The 16,105-nt window shown below is 48.3% G+C and overlaps 1 pseudogene; it reads right to left on the reverse strand.

Moving 5' to 3' along the window:
* Positions 1-392: 392 nt before the first annotated feature.
* LOC149523603 (uncharacterized) lies at positions 393-10,041 on the reverse strand (annotated as a pseudogene).
* Positions 10,042-16,105: the final 6,064 nt, after the last annotated feature.

Genomic DNA, 16,105 nt, shown 5'->3' on the forward strand with positions numbered 1-16,105 from the left:
GCTTTTATTATCTTACAAATTGAGATATGTATTATTTTCTTGGGTAGAGCCACATAATGAGGCTAGATGAAGCTCACCTTCTTGCAATAATTAATAATTAACAACTATTATTATAGGTAGAGCCAGCAGTGCTGCAAAACACTTTCCTTTATAAGACCCTGTTTTCAACAGCTTATAACTTTGCCAAACGTGAAATATTTGGACTGAAATTTCTTATGCAGAGTGTCTATTTCTGATAAATCAGAGAACAAGAATTGGCTTTGTCCATGCCAAAAAAATTCTTCACTTAGGGGACACAACTTGGCAGGGGATCTGGGGAGCTTAGTGGAGGGTCCAGATGTTGGGGGAATGGAGTTCAGTGGAGTGGGAATCCAGGTTTAGCTGGTTGAAGCTTATTGGGGTGGGGATCCAGGTGGCTCATTGGAGTTGTCCAGGTGCAGGGGGAATGGAGTTTATTGAGGAGTTTTGGGGAGGCTTGGCAGGAGGGTCTGGGTATGAGGGAGTCTGGATGCACAGGGGTTGGGTGGATGGGGGGAGCAGCTCCATGTGCAGAGATCCCTCCCCCTTCAGCTGAGGAGTGATGAGTGCAGGAAGTGGGGTTAGGGGGGAGAGTTTGCAAAGCTTCCTGCATCTGGGAAAGAAATATGGAGGTGGACCTTACTGAGCCCCAGGTGCTGTGCAGGGGATGAGGAAGTCCTGTTTTCCCTAGCCCAGCTGAGACTAGCAGCTGAGCCTGGCTCAGGATAGGAGCCACCAGCTGGGTCTTCCCCAGTCCTTTCCATGCCCCACAATGATTAACCTCTCTGTCAGCTTCCTTAGGTACCAAAACATATTGCTGGGAAGGGTCACATAACTGCTTTTTTTGGCTTCCCTGTCAGAGGGTCATTTTTGTTTTGTGGGGAAGCAAAGAATTCTGCAGGGGACATAAATTCTGCACATGTGCAGTGACAATTAATTCCCCCAGGAGTAACACTGGAACTGAGATAGAAATGTAGCTGTGTTAGTCTGGTGTAGCTGAAACAAAATACAGGACTATTAACAAAATGGTTTATTAGATGATGAGCTTTCGTGGGCCAGACCCACTTCCTCAGATCAAATAGTGGAAGAAAATAGTCACAACCACCTATTTGATCTGAGGAAGTGGGTCTGGCCCACAAAAGCTCATCATCTAATAAACCATCTTGTTAGTCTTTAAAGTGCTACATAGTCCTGTATTTTGTTACTGGAACTGAGAGCAGTCTCACATGTGCTCTCAATGCTCCCTCTTCTGTTGCACAAGCACTGTTAAGGAAACTGAGGTAAGGCAATGCCTGCAGGTGTTTCATTTTTTTGTCTAGCTCTGTATTTCTTGGGCTATCTAAAGAATAATTGTGTTAGACCATTATGTGGTTCCACTATCACATGTGCATGTAAGGAAATACAGTAAATCAGAGTGCCATAAGGTTGGTGCTTTGGGGAAAGGAGTGATTAAGAAACTAGAAAGTTTATGCAGGATCAGTGCAGGTCCCAGGGACCTAAGGCATCTGGATTGTGAGGTCTTAGTTCTATACAAAAATCCAGGACTCAGGAAGTGTTCCTGAGAGACCAAAGAAGTTTAAAGAACAGGAGTCCAGTGTAGGAGGATGAAACGCAGCAGGGTGGTGAGAGTCTCATGATTAAAGCAGCTGAATCCTGCCCTGAAGAACTGGATTTTATCCCTCCCTGTTCACAGCCATAGGATTTGCAAATGTTGCTGGGCAAGACAGTTAACCCAAGCCTTTTGCAGGCACTCCTTAATTATGAGTTTCTCATTTACTGGGTGCCTGACTTGAGACCCTGGGATTTGATTTGCAGAAGTGCTGTGCACTCACAGCCACAACTGAAGTCAATGGGAGCTCTGTGTTGAACAAATACAGGGCTAAATAATGCTAAGTATGGTGAAAAATCAGACCTTAAGCATCTCAAATTTGGCTCTCAAAATTAGTGGACACTTTTGACCTTAACCTTTCTGTACTTCAATTTCCTAGCTGTAAAACAAGTCTCTCCCTGGGTCTCACAAAGGGGTTGTGCAGATAAACTGATTCATATTTGTGAAGCACTCAGATGTCACAGTGATGAGTGCCTCAGAAAAGCCAATGAGGAAATTAATACTTTTGTAGTCAAAGCAGCATTCAAATAGTATGCAATAAGGAAGGCTCGGGGCCACACACTGAATGAAAATGCTGAGGCGCTATCTGTTCACTGAATGTCATCGGGATGCTGTGGGAAAAGAGTATGTAATTAAACACTATATCATAGTGCATATGCACAAGGGGAGGCAAATTAAGGCTGCAGTGCACAGACAACATGGAGCAGGAGTCTCAAAGTGTAGGGGGGAGGAAGGGGCTGCACTAGCCCCCCCCCAGTAACCCCCAAGCTGTGTCTATCATGATTATGAGGGTTAGCCAGCAGCCTGGGGATTAAGGGGTTAACTACACCAGCCAGATGGAGTGGCCAGTAGGAATGTAGGTAGGACTTTCAAACTGGGACAAAGGAATTTGGGTTTTTTCCTCCTTTGTCTCTCTGGGTGAGTCCTCTGCAGCTACAGGGAGGGACAACCATGTCCCTCTCTCTCCAAGAAACAATGCTTCACTTTCTGTAAGTAGGGTAAAGTTTAGGTAGTTTCGTTAGGCTTTATTGTTTTAAGGGTTGGGTATGGGAACTGATATCTGGTACTGCTTAAGAGATGTTTGGCTTTTCTTTTTAACTAAGTTCTAGCCCATGGTGTAAATCCTCCATGAGTATATTTTGTTACCTTTCCATCTGATCCTTATGCTTGCAACAGGAATATTGTTGTAATAATAAAAGTTTTCTCTTTTCTTTTTATTAACCTGGCATTGGTTACTGCGTGTCCTGATTTTAATAATAGGGGTGAGATTTCCCAAATGATCTTTCCCCTAATCTCGTTATTAATATTTGGGTGGTGGTGGCAGCAGATGTTTTATTCCCAAAATCTAGGTTTTTAAGATTTTGGGGGAAGTTTTATACCAAAGCCTGGTAGATAAGGCTTTGGGGTACATTTGCTGGCCCCCACTTCTGCATTTATCATGCCAGAGCGGGGAAGGAGCCATGACAGCGTCCCTCAAGGACAGGGTACAATGGGGGGAGGGAGGGAGAAGAGGGTGGGGTGGTGGTAGGAAAAGGAAGGGCTTGAAGGACCAGGAATGGAACCCCCACGTTGTGCCTTTGGGGCTCCCAGGTTGGATTGCGACAATACTCTGGCCACAGATGGCCTGGGGACCAGGAGTTTGAGACCCCCTGACCTAGAGCCTGGCATTGCATAGCTTTTGAGTGCTTGACTTTTCAATCTTAATATTATTTTAACATAGTTTCTAAATGTCATCTAATATTTGCATTGTGTAGATCCTTTGTCAGGATCAGAGTCCCACTGCCATTGGCACCAAATCCAGGGGTGCTCTGGGGCTGGACCACCCATGGGGAAAAAGGTGGGTGCTGAGCATTGTCCCATCATCTTCCTTCTCCCTCCACCACATCCTGCTTGCCAGGGGGCCCCACAGACAGTGCCCTCCTCTTCCCTCCCCATGACACTTGCCCAGCGTGATCAGACGTTTTGTGGTGTGCAGGAGGCTCTAGGAGCAGAGGGAGGAGTGTGGGCGCGGCACACTCAGGGGAGGGAGTAAAATGGGCCGGGGTTGAAGATGGATGGGAAGAGAGCAGGGCAGGAAGAAGTGGGGCAGGGGTGAGACCTTGTGGAAAAGGATGGAGTGGGGACAAGACCTGGGAAGAGCTGGGGTCCAGCACCCCCTGGCACACTGGAAGGTTGGCACCTGTACTTGCTGTTCTAGGCAATGTGCCGACACATGGTCCCTGTCCCAGGGATGTACCTTGTTTTGTACTTATAGAGTAATTTCTAATATAGGATATTGTCCAGAAGAACCAGACGTTCCTCTCTGCCTCCACCAAATACAAGATGGGTGGTGAATACCCTCCACTCACTGCATTTTGAAAACAAGTGTATATATAACACACACTGGCATTTGCAGATCATCCATTGGATGGGAACTAATAACCCCCTCACCTAGGTACCTGGGAGATGGGCTCTGTGCCACAGACAGTACAGATCCTTTGGGACACTGGTGCACCCAGGTCCTAGTTTTAAGAGAGGAAGTATCAGCCTAGCTATTGGGACAGGAGGGCTCCAGGAGAAACTAGAACCAAGGACAATTATTCACAAAGCCCAGGAAGTTGGGAGAGAACATTAAGGCTACGTCTACACTGGCATGATTTTCCGAAAATGCTTTTAACGGAAAACTTTTCCGTTAAAAGCATTTTCGGAAAAGCATGTCTAGATTGGCAGGATGCTTTTCCGCAAAACACTTTTTGCGGAAAAGCGTCCGTGGCCAATCTAGACGTGGTTTTCTGAAAAAAAGCCCCGATCGCCATTTTCGCGATCGGGGCTTTTTTGCAGAAAACAGTACTGTGCTGTCTACACTAGCCCTTTTGCGCAAAAGTCTTTCGGAAAAAGACTTTTGCCTGAACGGGAGCAGCCTAGTATTTCCGGAAAAGCACTGACGATCTTACATGAGATAGTCAGCGCTTTTCTGGAAATTCAAGCGGCCAGTGTAGACAGCTGGCAAGTTTTTCCGCAAAAGCAGATGATTTTGCGGAAAAACTTGCCATTCTAGACACAGCCGAACTGTCTGAGCCTGATTCACTCACGCAGCTGTGCCACCATGGTCACAAAGAGGCTTATAGAGACTGCCAGAGGGAACTACCCTCCCTTTCTGAAACATGCTCAAGGTGTGAACTTGACAAGAGCTGGAAATTGAGCCTGGTGTTGTTAGTTTGCATCATTTGAGTTCCTGTGCGTGACCTGCCCAACAGAGCTGGGCACTGGACTCAGATCTCCTTAGATGGGATGGTCTCTGCACCACAGAAATGAAGCCTCTGAGCAAGAAGTTATTTTGTTTACTTCAGTGAAGCCTTCTGAGTTGGGTGGATCTGAACATGAGGCCTGGTTACAGACTTTCTAGAGACACAGCCAGGTTAAATCTAATATCCTCTCTCCAACCTACAGCCATTAGGGGCCCCCACTCAGTTTTCTGGCTAGGCAATAAAGAATTCTAGCATTTTCAACATCACCCTGTTCTACCCCCCCTCCCCCTGTCCCATATCTCTTTTATATTTACTGCACTTATATCCCTGCTTTATGAAGTAGCTCAAAGTGCCAGGAATGCTTAATAAACCACTCAGCCTCAGAGAGAGAGGACAGGCCAGCAGCCAGCAAATGGAACTCGAGGGACCCCTGACATTGTTCTTTTCAAAGAAAAAAGGAGAGGGAGGGACAAAAAAGGCAAGTGCCCCTCTAGTGCATCTTCTCCGCTCCCGCTTCCTCGCTGCTGCCGCCTGTGTCACTAATGCAAAGGGCGGGAGAGGAAGAGCTGCTAAAAGCCTTGCAGAATGCAAGCCTCAGATTGCGGCACAAATGTGAGGAGAAACAAAAAGCTTTCAAGACCTTTAAAAACAACCGAGTGCTGCCCTCCCTGAGCCACCCCTCGCCCACTGGTCATTCCTCAGGTAAAGGAGACACCCACTGGCCAGGCTAATCGGCCAATTACAGTCCCCACGTCATGCACAGAAGGGAAGAAATGAATTGCGAAGGGGCAAAACAAGGAATGGATTTGATGTAGAAACAGATACTAGTTTAGCACTTGTAAAAGCAAATGACTAAACAGCTACTGGCTAAAGGTAGGCCTGCTACGGAGAAGTGATGGGCAGGTTTCCCACACTCAGCTTCTCACTCTTGATCTACAGCATTCCCTGCTATTGTCCTGGGATTTTCTAGCCTCCATGCAGCAATGCCAAGGCAACTCAATCCTGACCTCCAGCCACCTGCTAGTCCAGACCAGGTTCTTCACACAACACTATAATACATCCAACTAGTGACCTACAACACTCCCTGCTGTCCTGGTTCTGAGTTCCCCATACACAGCTCGGTCATTGCTTCCTACTTTTGACCCACAACATCACCCAAGCCTTGCCCGGGAATCCTCTTGTGCTCACACAACTCGGTCAATTCACCTAAATGCTCGAACACCCCATCCTTTCCCAGATCCAAGCTTCTTTTGGAAAGACACCATTATGAAAAACTATGTACAGGCAGTCCCCGGGTTACGTACAAGATAGGGACTGTAGGTTTGTTCTTAAGTTGAATCTGTATGTAAGTCGGACCTGGCGTCCAGATTCAGCTGCTGCTGAAACTGATCAGTTTCAACAGTGGCTGAATCTGGACGCCAGTTCTGACTTACATACAGATTCAACTTAAGAACCCTAGGCATCCCCAAGTCAGCTGCTGCTGAAACTGATCAGCGGCTGATTCCAGGAAGCCCGGGGCAGGGGCTTCCTGTAGTCAGCCACTGGTCAGTTTCAGCAGCGGCTGACTTGGGGACGCCTGGGGCAGAGCAGCTGGGGTGCTGCTGGGTTGGTCCAGTAGCGCCAAGGAGCGGTGCTGTGGGACCAACCGGCAGCGCCCCACCTGCTCTACCACAGGCCCGGGGCTTTGCTCCACGTCTCCCTGGTCTGCTGGGGGGGGGCCACTAGCTGCACCCCCCCAGCAGACCAGGGACACGGGGAGCAAAGCCTCACAGGCGCGGGACCCCTCCACCTCCTGGGAGACACCGGGAGCAAAGTGGCAGCGGCGGCGGAGTCCCGCACGTCTGAGGCTTTGCCAGAGCAAAGCCTCAGAGGCGCGGGACCCCTTCGCCTCCCCGGCTTTGCTCCGGGTGTCCCTGGTCTGCTGGAGACGGTCCCCAGCAGACCAGGGGCACCCGGAGCAGCTTTTCTCGCCCCGGAGGTCGAGGTGGCGGGACCGCTGCGCTCTGGGTGGTCCCGCTGTCTGCGAGCTCCGGGGCGAGAAAGCCCCGTTCGTAAGTGCGGATCCGACATAAGTCGGATCCGCGTAACTCGGGGACTGCCTGTATAGGCTTATGAGCCAGGGGTGAGTTGGATGCGGCTGAAAGAAATATGAGAAGGGCAAGGTGGGCTGGTACTGAGGTAAATGAAAAGATGGTTTGTAGAGGAACTGTTTGAGGCAAGGGCCTGTGTCACTAGAGATGTCAGTGTTTCAGGCTACAAACCGGCAGAGATGGAGTTTGGGTAGAATACTTTTCTGGCTTGTTTGTTTGGGTGGAAGGCTTTGTTGCAGGCCAGTACTCTGAGAAATTCCTTCCATTAATAGCTCTGACAGCATCTCACAGCGTACACAGCCCTGAGATCTGGGGGAAGACTGACCAGACCTCCAAAGAATAAAGCATTGGGTAAACTTTTTGGAGGGACTGTGGGCCCAGTTCTGAAATCCTTGTGCACACAAAGCTCTTTCTGTCCTCTGGGTGAGTGTGTTACATGTATGAAAATATGCAGTATGGCTGTAGCCACATCAGTCCCAGGATATTAGAAAGACAAGGTGGATGAAGTAATATATTTTATTGGAAATAAGCTATTGGGCCACAAAGATCTCTTCTTTCTCTATGGCTCAAAAGTTTGTCTTTTTCACCAACAGAGTTAAGCCAATAAAAAAGGTTACCTCAGACATGTACAAAAGGACAAGAATTCTGCCCTTAGAATCCTGCATCCCTTTAGAATACAGTAGTGAGCAGGCAACAGCAAGGCAAAAGGGGAGGGAGTAAAATCGGTGATTCCTATTTAACAAACACAAATCAATAGAGGCCAAGCAATTGCTATTTCTCACCATGCTGCAGATCACTTACCCTGCTACACCAGCAGAATTGCTTGGCATCAGAACCTCTCTCTGGCCAGAGGTGTCTTGTTTACTGGGCAGGGCAGACTAACCTTTGCTGTCTATTAAAGTGTTTCTCACAAAATTTCATGTGCCTTACTCTGGGGAGAAAACACCTGCCCAATACCTGCAGATGTCAACTCAACACTAGCCATGATGCCTAAGCTAGACCTGCACTGCTTGGAAATCTTGAGTCCCCTGTGTACAGTAGCAGAGGCAGCTATTTCCTTGTGCAAAGAGGGAGGCCACACAGTACTGGTCTACAGTAGGGAGATATTTCAAAATAATTCCTTATTTAAAAATAATAAATAGAGCATAAGCACTACCAAGCCCGTTATTTTGAAATAACTCCTGCTTTCCATGTGGAATAACGCTGATTTCAAAAGAGTTATTTCAAAGTAGCGTTAGTGTGGATGCTCAGCTGCTGCTATTTTGAAATAATTGGCCTCCAGAGGCCTCTCACAGCTGCACTTGTGGCTGCTCTGGCCACATACCTGACATCTCCAATGCTCCCATTCTCCAGCAAAGCTTAAAGCAGCAGGCTGACGGAAAAGGGCTTGTGGCACATGTGGACTTTCCACAGCTCCATGCCACACAGCACCCATCCCAGAAGCCATGCCCGACCCCAGTGCTCCCTCTGAGCCCCCGACAGCTGCCAGCATTCCCACAGCACATTCGACTCACCCTGGCCAAGGATGAAAGGGTACTGGCCTGGACTGGTGCAGAGATCCTGGACCTCATCGAGATCTGGGGCGAGGAGACCAACCTCCAGGATCTCCACACCAAGAGGAGAAATGCCAGATGGCCAGCAGCCTGGCCGAGATAGGGCACATGTGGACCCTCAACCAGGTCCACATGAAGATAAAGTAGCTCCGGCAGGCCTACAACAAGGCCATATAGTAAAGTGGACACTATGGGTTAGCTTCTCACACCTGCTGAAATTACAAGTAGCTCGATGCCATCCAGGTAGGGGGGCTGGTCACCTCCCCCCCACTGTTGTCATTGAGTTCAGCAAGGACATGCCTCCATGAGGACGAGCTTGTGGAGGAGGAGAAGCAGTCTACCAGGCCATCATTCTTGCCAGCCATGAGCTGCTCCTCACCCTGGAGCCAGTTCTCCCTCCCAGGATCTCTCCCGGGCCTCGAATGATCCCAGTGAAGGCACTTCAGGTGAGTTCTATAACTTTCCCTATACACATACAGGGGCAGGCGATAGGCTCCAAGGGTAGGTCTACACTACCACCCTAGTTCGAACTAGGGTGGTAGTGTAGACATACCCCAAGGGACTGCACACTCCTCATTTGGCCTACTTGGCCTGAGAGTCACACAACAGCCTATGTATGTGGCTGTACATGAAGCACCAGACCAGAGCTCTCAGCTCCATGACACTCTCACACAGGAATCCCTTGCGTCTTCTCACAAGGTTCCTAGAGAGGCCTGCCTTACTCTGGCCTCTGTGGTGGGACACCTTCCCATGGCAAGTCACCACTAAGGAGGCTGGGGTTATGGAAACACACAGCAGTACCACACCTGGCACAAGGTCATGCCTGCACTTGGGCAGCAGCCGCTCTAGGTCAAGTGTGGCAATGCAAAGGACACTGATTCCATGCATAGGAACCTGCCGGGGACAGGACGAGGAGGGGACCCAGTAGCACTCTCTCTGGCAAGTGGCCTCTGCTGCTTACATACACCTCCACCAACACCACACTCCTCTTCCAGCAGGCAGGGATAAAAGTTCTCTGTCTGTGGGACACCACCAGTGCCGGACTCAGTGTGTGGGGGACACAGAATGAAGCTGATCTACCCTGTCCCCCCCCTTCCACCCACAGACTCCTGGCTTGGCTGGTATATTCCCATGCCTGCTTGTCCCGAGGCTGTAGGTGTAGTGATGCTCCTCTGGGATGTCCATGCCTCTGCAGGAAAATGCCCACTCATTAGGCAACAGATGGCCTTCCTCGAAGCACATCACCATTGTCTGAACCAAGACCTTCAGTGTCAGCGCAGAGATTAGGGCTAGGCTTCATACACAGTGTCTCCTGGGATAACTGCCGTGTAACTTTTCTTCACAGCTGGCCCAACTACGAGCATGCTGCATCCTCCACCTCCCACACCATCCTCCTGACTCTGCAGGATCCATTGGAGAAAGTGAACCTGCTGTGGGACCAGATGGCCTGCCTCCAGTTCATCATCCAGTGGCATGATGAGCAGTGCTGGGAGCCGGCTGCTGACGGAGGAGCGTTGGGCTGACGGGGAGCAGCAAAAGGCCATGTTGGACCAGGTAGTGCCAGCATGAGGCTATATGCTCCTTTATCACCTCTGTGATGGAGTTCATGGCTCTGTGCATGGAGCAGGCAACCAGCCATCTCTTCACCCCCCCAGTTCCTTGCCCCCACCCCATCCTTCCCTTCACTTCCCCTCCTATGCCCCAAGGGGTTTCTGGGGTCCCTGAACACATGGTGATGGGATCTCTTGGGCAGCTGAAGCCTCCCAAGCTACACAAGGCAGGCACCAGTTCCATCTCTGAGGTCTCCCTCTTTCATCCTCCCTCATTCCAGGTTCTTTCCCCAGTTCCTCCCCTGTTGGATATCCCCCAAATAAACAGGTTTTTTTAATGGCTTCTTTATTTGCTCTGGAGGTAAGGGGAGGAGGGACCCTTTGTGGAGAGGCCTGGAGGAGAGTCTCACAGGTGATCTTGGCTAAAACTCTCCCTCAAAGCCTCCCAGATGAACACAGCCCCCGATGTGCTCTCTGTATGGCGCTGATGTCTGACTGCTCATAAGCTGTGGCCAGCCAATCAGCCTCTGCAGGAAAGTCTCCTCCTTGCTTTCATGTAGGTTGTGGAGCACGCAGCAGGCCGCCACTATGGAGAGGATGTTCCGCTCACTCATGTCCAGACAGGTGAAGAGACTCCTGAACCTCCCCTTTAGGTGGCTGAATCATAGAATCATTGAATACTAGGACTGGAAGGGACCTTGAGAGGTCATTGAGTCCAGTCCCCTGCCTTCATGGCAGGACCCAGTACTGTCTAGACCATCCCTGATAGACATTTATCTAACCTACTCTTAAATATCTCCAGAGATGGAGATTCCACAACCTCCCAAGGCAATTTATTCCAGTGTTTAACCACCCTGACCGTTAGGAAGTTTTTCCTAATGTCCAACCTAAACCTCCCTTGCTGCAGTTTAAGCCCATTACTTCTTGTTCTATCCTCAGAGGCCAGGAAGAACAAGTTTTCTCCCTCCTACTTGTGACAACCTTTTAGATACCTGAAAACCGCTATCATGTCCCCGCTCAATCTTCTCTTTTCTAAACTAAACAAGCCCAATTCTTTCAGTCTTCCTTTATAGGCCATGTTCTCTAGACCGTTAATCATTCTCATTGCTCTTCTCTGGACCTTCTCCAATTCCTCCACATCTTTCTTGAATTGTGGTGGCCAGAACTGGATACAATACTCCAACTGAGGCCTAATCAGCACAGAGTAGAGCAGAAGAATGACTTCTCGTGTCTTGCTCACATCCTTGCTCGTGTCTAGGATGTTAATGCATCCTAGAATCATGTTTGCTTTTTTTGCTACAGCGTCACACTGACAACTCATATTTAGCTTGTGGTCCACTATAACTCCTAGATCCCTTTCTGCCATACTCCTTCCTAGACAGTCGCTTCCCATTCTGTATGAGTGAAACTGATTGTTCCTTCCTAAGTAGAGCACTTTGCATTTGTCCTTATTAAATTTCATCCTGAAGGCACACTCCAGCACCACGTGGAACCTTCTGAGCTTGGTATTGAAGTTCTCATTGGTGGAGTCCAGGCTACCCATGTAGGGCTTCATCAGCCAGGGGAGCAATGGGTAGGCTGTGTCACCCAGGATGCAGGTCAGCATGCCTATGTCCCCAACCTGATGGTGTGTCAGGGAGAAAAGTGCCAGGGTGCATCTTCTGGAGTTCCAGAAGATGTAGGTGTTGTGAGTCCTCCCCTACCAGCCAATGTTAATGTCCACGAAGTATCCCTTGTGGTCCACCAGGACCTGCAGTACCATAGAAAAGTACCCTTTTCTATTGATATAGTCCAAGGCAAGGTGGTTGGGGGCCAGAATGGGGTTGTAAATGCTGTCTATAGCCCCCCCCCACACACACACAGTTGGGGAAGCCCATGGTGGCAAAGCCATCCACAATGGAATCAACGTTGCCAGAGTGCAATGGTGACACGCTTCTGCAGGGGGATGGTGGGTCTCAGTTGGGTGTCCTGTCACCTGAGGGCAGGGGCAAGCCACTTGAAGAGCTTAAGGAAGGTGGCATGTGGAAGTCCTGGATCCACCGCTGGTTGTCCCATCGCTGCAGGATGATGCGGTTCAACCTGTTGGAACTGGTTTCCCTCTGGCAGAAGAGGTGTTCCACGGAGTGCAGGGTATTGAAGATCATGTGCTGCAGTGGGAGTGCTAGGACGTGGGTGAAGGGGTCCTCCAGTTGGGGCTGATCATTGTCCTGTTGGAGCAGCACATGGGCGGTTGGGATGAACTGCGCCAAGAGGTGTAGCATGAGGCCCATGAGCCTGGTGCTGCTTTACAGCAGCTCTGGCTCCATGATGTGAGTGCTGTGGTATCTGCAAGGGCAACCAGAGCACACGGCATGAGTTTGGTGTCCCATGTGGGGGTAGGCAGTGGAGGAGTGGCGTGTGAGATGTGGCCATAGAGAGGAGCCCCTGAAAGCATGTGTCTCAGCTAGCCTCAGCAAGCAACCACAGGAAGTGTCTGCCCTCCTGGTGCCTTCCCTGGAATGCTTCAGGGGGCTTTAAATCCAATGCAGGCTCCAATCAGTGTAGACGTGCTATTTTGAAATCATTCTGCACTATTTCGATGCTGCCTTGTAGAGTGGACATGCTATTTCAAAATTATTATTTCAGGAATTATTATTTCAAAATAAGTTATTTTGAAATAATTTCCTAGTGTAGACATACCTGCAGAAACTGTGCAGACAATGGAGCAAGATAATACCACTAGCAAATGATAGTGCAAATCAGAAACACGGAGCAGGAGAGCAGACACGTTCATTCCCTGGGTGGGAAATTATTGAACATACAGAGGTAGGGGCAGACACAGGGGCATTCTTGGCTTCTTCCTTTAAATAATCTTTGTTGGTACAGCACAGGGGAGAGGTAGAAGAAGCAGAGGTGGGACAGGTGCCAATCCAGAAACATTACTGAAATATGGGAACAATTGAGGTTCAATAGAAACCATTGGAGAGAGAAATTATTACCCACCATCAGAACAGAGAGAAATATATTGTAAGCTGTGTGCAGTACAACAGGGATTTAAATACTCTAGTGCTGAATTTGGCTTAACATGACTCCGTAGCTCATTGTTTCTTGCACCTGTTCTACCAACAAATACAATCTGCTGTGATGCTGAGTTCCCACTGATGTCATTGGCTCACAGGAACAGGGCCAACATAAGCAACTTTGAAACTGCAGATTAGCTGGAATGGCCTCGTTTGGGCATACCAGTCCCAAACCACATGGATCAAATTGTATTGTACCAGCATGACTCTGCCAGTGCCTTCTAATGGACAGTTACAGTCAATCCTGTATGTTTAGATTACAGTCCCAGATTCTGAAAGTTGTCGGGGGGAAGAGGGCAGATTTAGCTCTAATTAGTTCCTGTCTCACCTTGCAGATGTTAATACTGAGCTCCCCTCTTACTTGAGTTGTGAGGTACTGTTCATGCCCCACCCTTTTCAATATCAGCCCAAAACAACAAGAAAGGACAGAGGAGTCTTTGTTGAAAGAATCTGACTCCAAATTTCTGCTTTGTTTGTTTCCCTCCCTCTGCCTCTTTAGTCTATTTTGGGAAGAAGGTGTTTGAATAAGAGGCACTTTACAATAATTGTTTCATTCCTGCAGATTCATGCAGCACTGAGATTTTTTTTTCAGCTTACAATGTCTTTAGCTCAGAGACTATTGAGACAGAACCTACAGTTCAACTCAGGGCCAACCTTGCAATTTGTGAGGGAGCCAACAAAAGGGGCTGCTGGGAGGAGAACATAAATGGAACGGTGAGTTGTCTCTCTCTTTGGTTCCACTGTGGGGGTTGGTGGAAATCAGAGTGGGCTGTGAGCCTGTGACCTTTTTTGTTTGCTTGTTCCCCCGCCATACACCATACTCTGCAATGTGAATGGTATCGCTTCTTCGCTATTTTACTGCCCTGTGGAATCATTTCTTTGGAAGCTGAAATTCATGAAGAATACATCATAAAATAGAATGACCACAAAATCATGTCCTGCAAACAAGCTGCTCTTAAAACCCAGAGGTCATACACACCCCATAGGCCACGCACCAATGGAGGCCCTAGGTCAGTTTTCAGCTTTCCCTATTTCTATCTCATTGGTGGTTTTTTCTCCCTAGTGGCAATCTGGACAGAAAGGCCAAAGTTACAGCAGTGAGGTGTACCCTGCAGTCTACAGAAAAGTGAAGATGCCACATTTCCTCTGCCGGTGTAAACATAATTGCAATTAGTCCTTCCAGGAGGCCAGCATTGGAAACAGTCTGAGCTCTAGAATGAGATGCCCCCATTTGACAACTCATGGCTGTGTCTGTCTGAGTAATACAGATCTTTTGTGGATTGGAGAGAATGGGGAAAAGGGAAAAGGAAATTCTGCTCTCCAAATCATTTTGGTGAGTCAGACCTCAGGAAAGACCTCACCTCAGTCTACGCCTTTCTAATTACTGTTTCCCTCCCACAAAACAATGTTAATTAAGGACAAGGGACTGTCAGAAGTGAATGGTAGCAGGAAATATATCTTATCCTTACACCACTCAATAACCATTGTCACTGGACATTAACTAGAATGGGAAACTAAGATACACAAAGCTCTTCCCACCAAGAAGCAAGGGTGACACCAAGTGACAGAACAGAGACCCTCTCTATTCCTATACCCACACTATGGGGGCGCATGCACGACTGAGTCCCTCTGATTATCAGGAATAAGAAAATAATTGAGGAAAAACTAGTGCCCTGTCCTTGCACAAGAAAATGTCCACACTGCCATGTGTGCGCTGTGCTTTTACACAAGAGCTCCCATGGCAGTGTGGATGCGCACAAGAAAGCTTTGATGGCCATTTTAGCCATAGGGCTTTCTTGCACAAGAAATCCCTGCCGAGTGTCCACACCGCCCTCTTCCACAAGAGCTCCTGCGCAAGAGGGCTTACACCTGATAAAAAAAAGCGTAACTCTTGTGCAAGGAGCCCTCTCTTACCACACCGTACTGTAAATTTCCTTGCACAAGAGGGGGCGGGCAGTGTGGATGCTCTGCAGATTCTTGCGCAAGAATGGCCATACTTGCGCAAGAAGCCACTAGTGTAGACATAGCCTAAAGTTTAAACCCAGAGACAGTGGGTCCTTGAGAATCTTCAGGAAGTGTTGGAAGGGAGCCAGGAGAGCCAATGAAAAAAGAGTGAGAGTTTTAGAATTGAAGTAGGACCCTGCTGCGTCAGTCTTTGTGTGATCAGAGCAAGAGCTGGGAGAGATGAGTTAAGCCACGAAAAGGCATGGAGTTTCCAGTGATATCCATGTGTAGGAAAGACTAAACCTTAGAACAACAGATATGTAAGTAGTACAGGGAATGTTTAATCAGATGCAATCAGGTTATTTTCTTTATTTTTGGATTTGTTAAACTCCTTTGTACTGAGCCCATGTGCTCCCCCCAACTCTTCCAAACACTGTAACTTTTAAACTGAATCTCAGGAAAGCAATTCTCTGTGTTTTTAATCTGCCTTTTTTTAGTTGTCCTGTAACACCTAGCAACCAAATATGCTTTACTAAGTGTGTCTTCTTTGTTTTGTTAATAAAATCAGCTTTTTAAGACTATACTCTGATTCCTGTGTCCTAAAATGAGGAGATTGTGTGCATATGCTTGAAATTGAAAGGTCCGTTATTAAGCAATTACTGTTTGTTATTACACTTTCTCTAGAGGGAGGATTAAAGAGCTCGAGGGTACCCCATAGGAACAAATTCCCAAGTGAATCTTCCTGGGTTCTCGAAAGGATTTTTGCATTTGGGTAGCAGTGTACCATCCAAGGTCAGGGAATCTCTGATCATGAGGAGTTTTTAAGCAGAAGCTTTAATGGCAAGATATCTTAAAGTCTCTTATGGGCCCCGCACCTTCTGTACTTCAAGTGCCAGGGTGGTAACAGCTTTGACAGATACCACCCCCCCAGTTTGAGAACCCCTGCTTTACAGGAACAATAGACTTTTGTTATCTGAGCTAGGAGGGGGCAGTGCTTTTGTAGTGGGGGATGGGGCAGGATCTAGGATTGGGAGTGTATTGGGGTTATGCTGCAC

This window comes from Pelodiscus sinensis, chromosome 14 (assembly GCF_052426305.1).
Source record: "Pelodiscus sinensis isolate ZL-2025 chromosome 14, ASM5242630v1, whole genome shotgun sequence".
Lineage (NCBI taxonomy): Eukaryota > Metazoa > Chordata > Testudines > Trionychidae > Pelodiscus > Pelodiscus sinensis.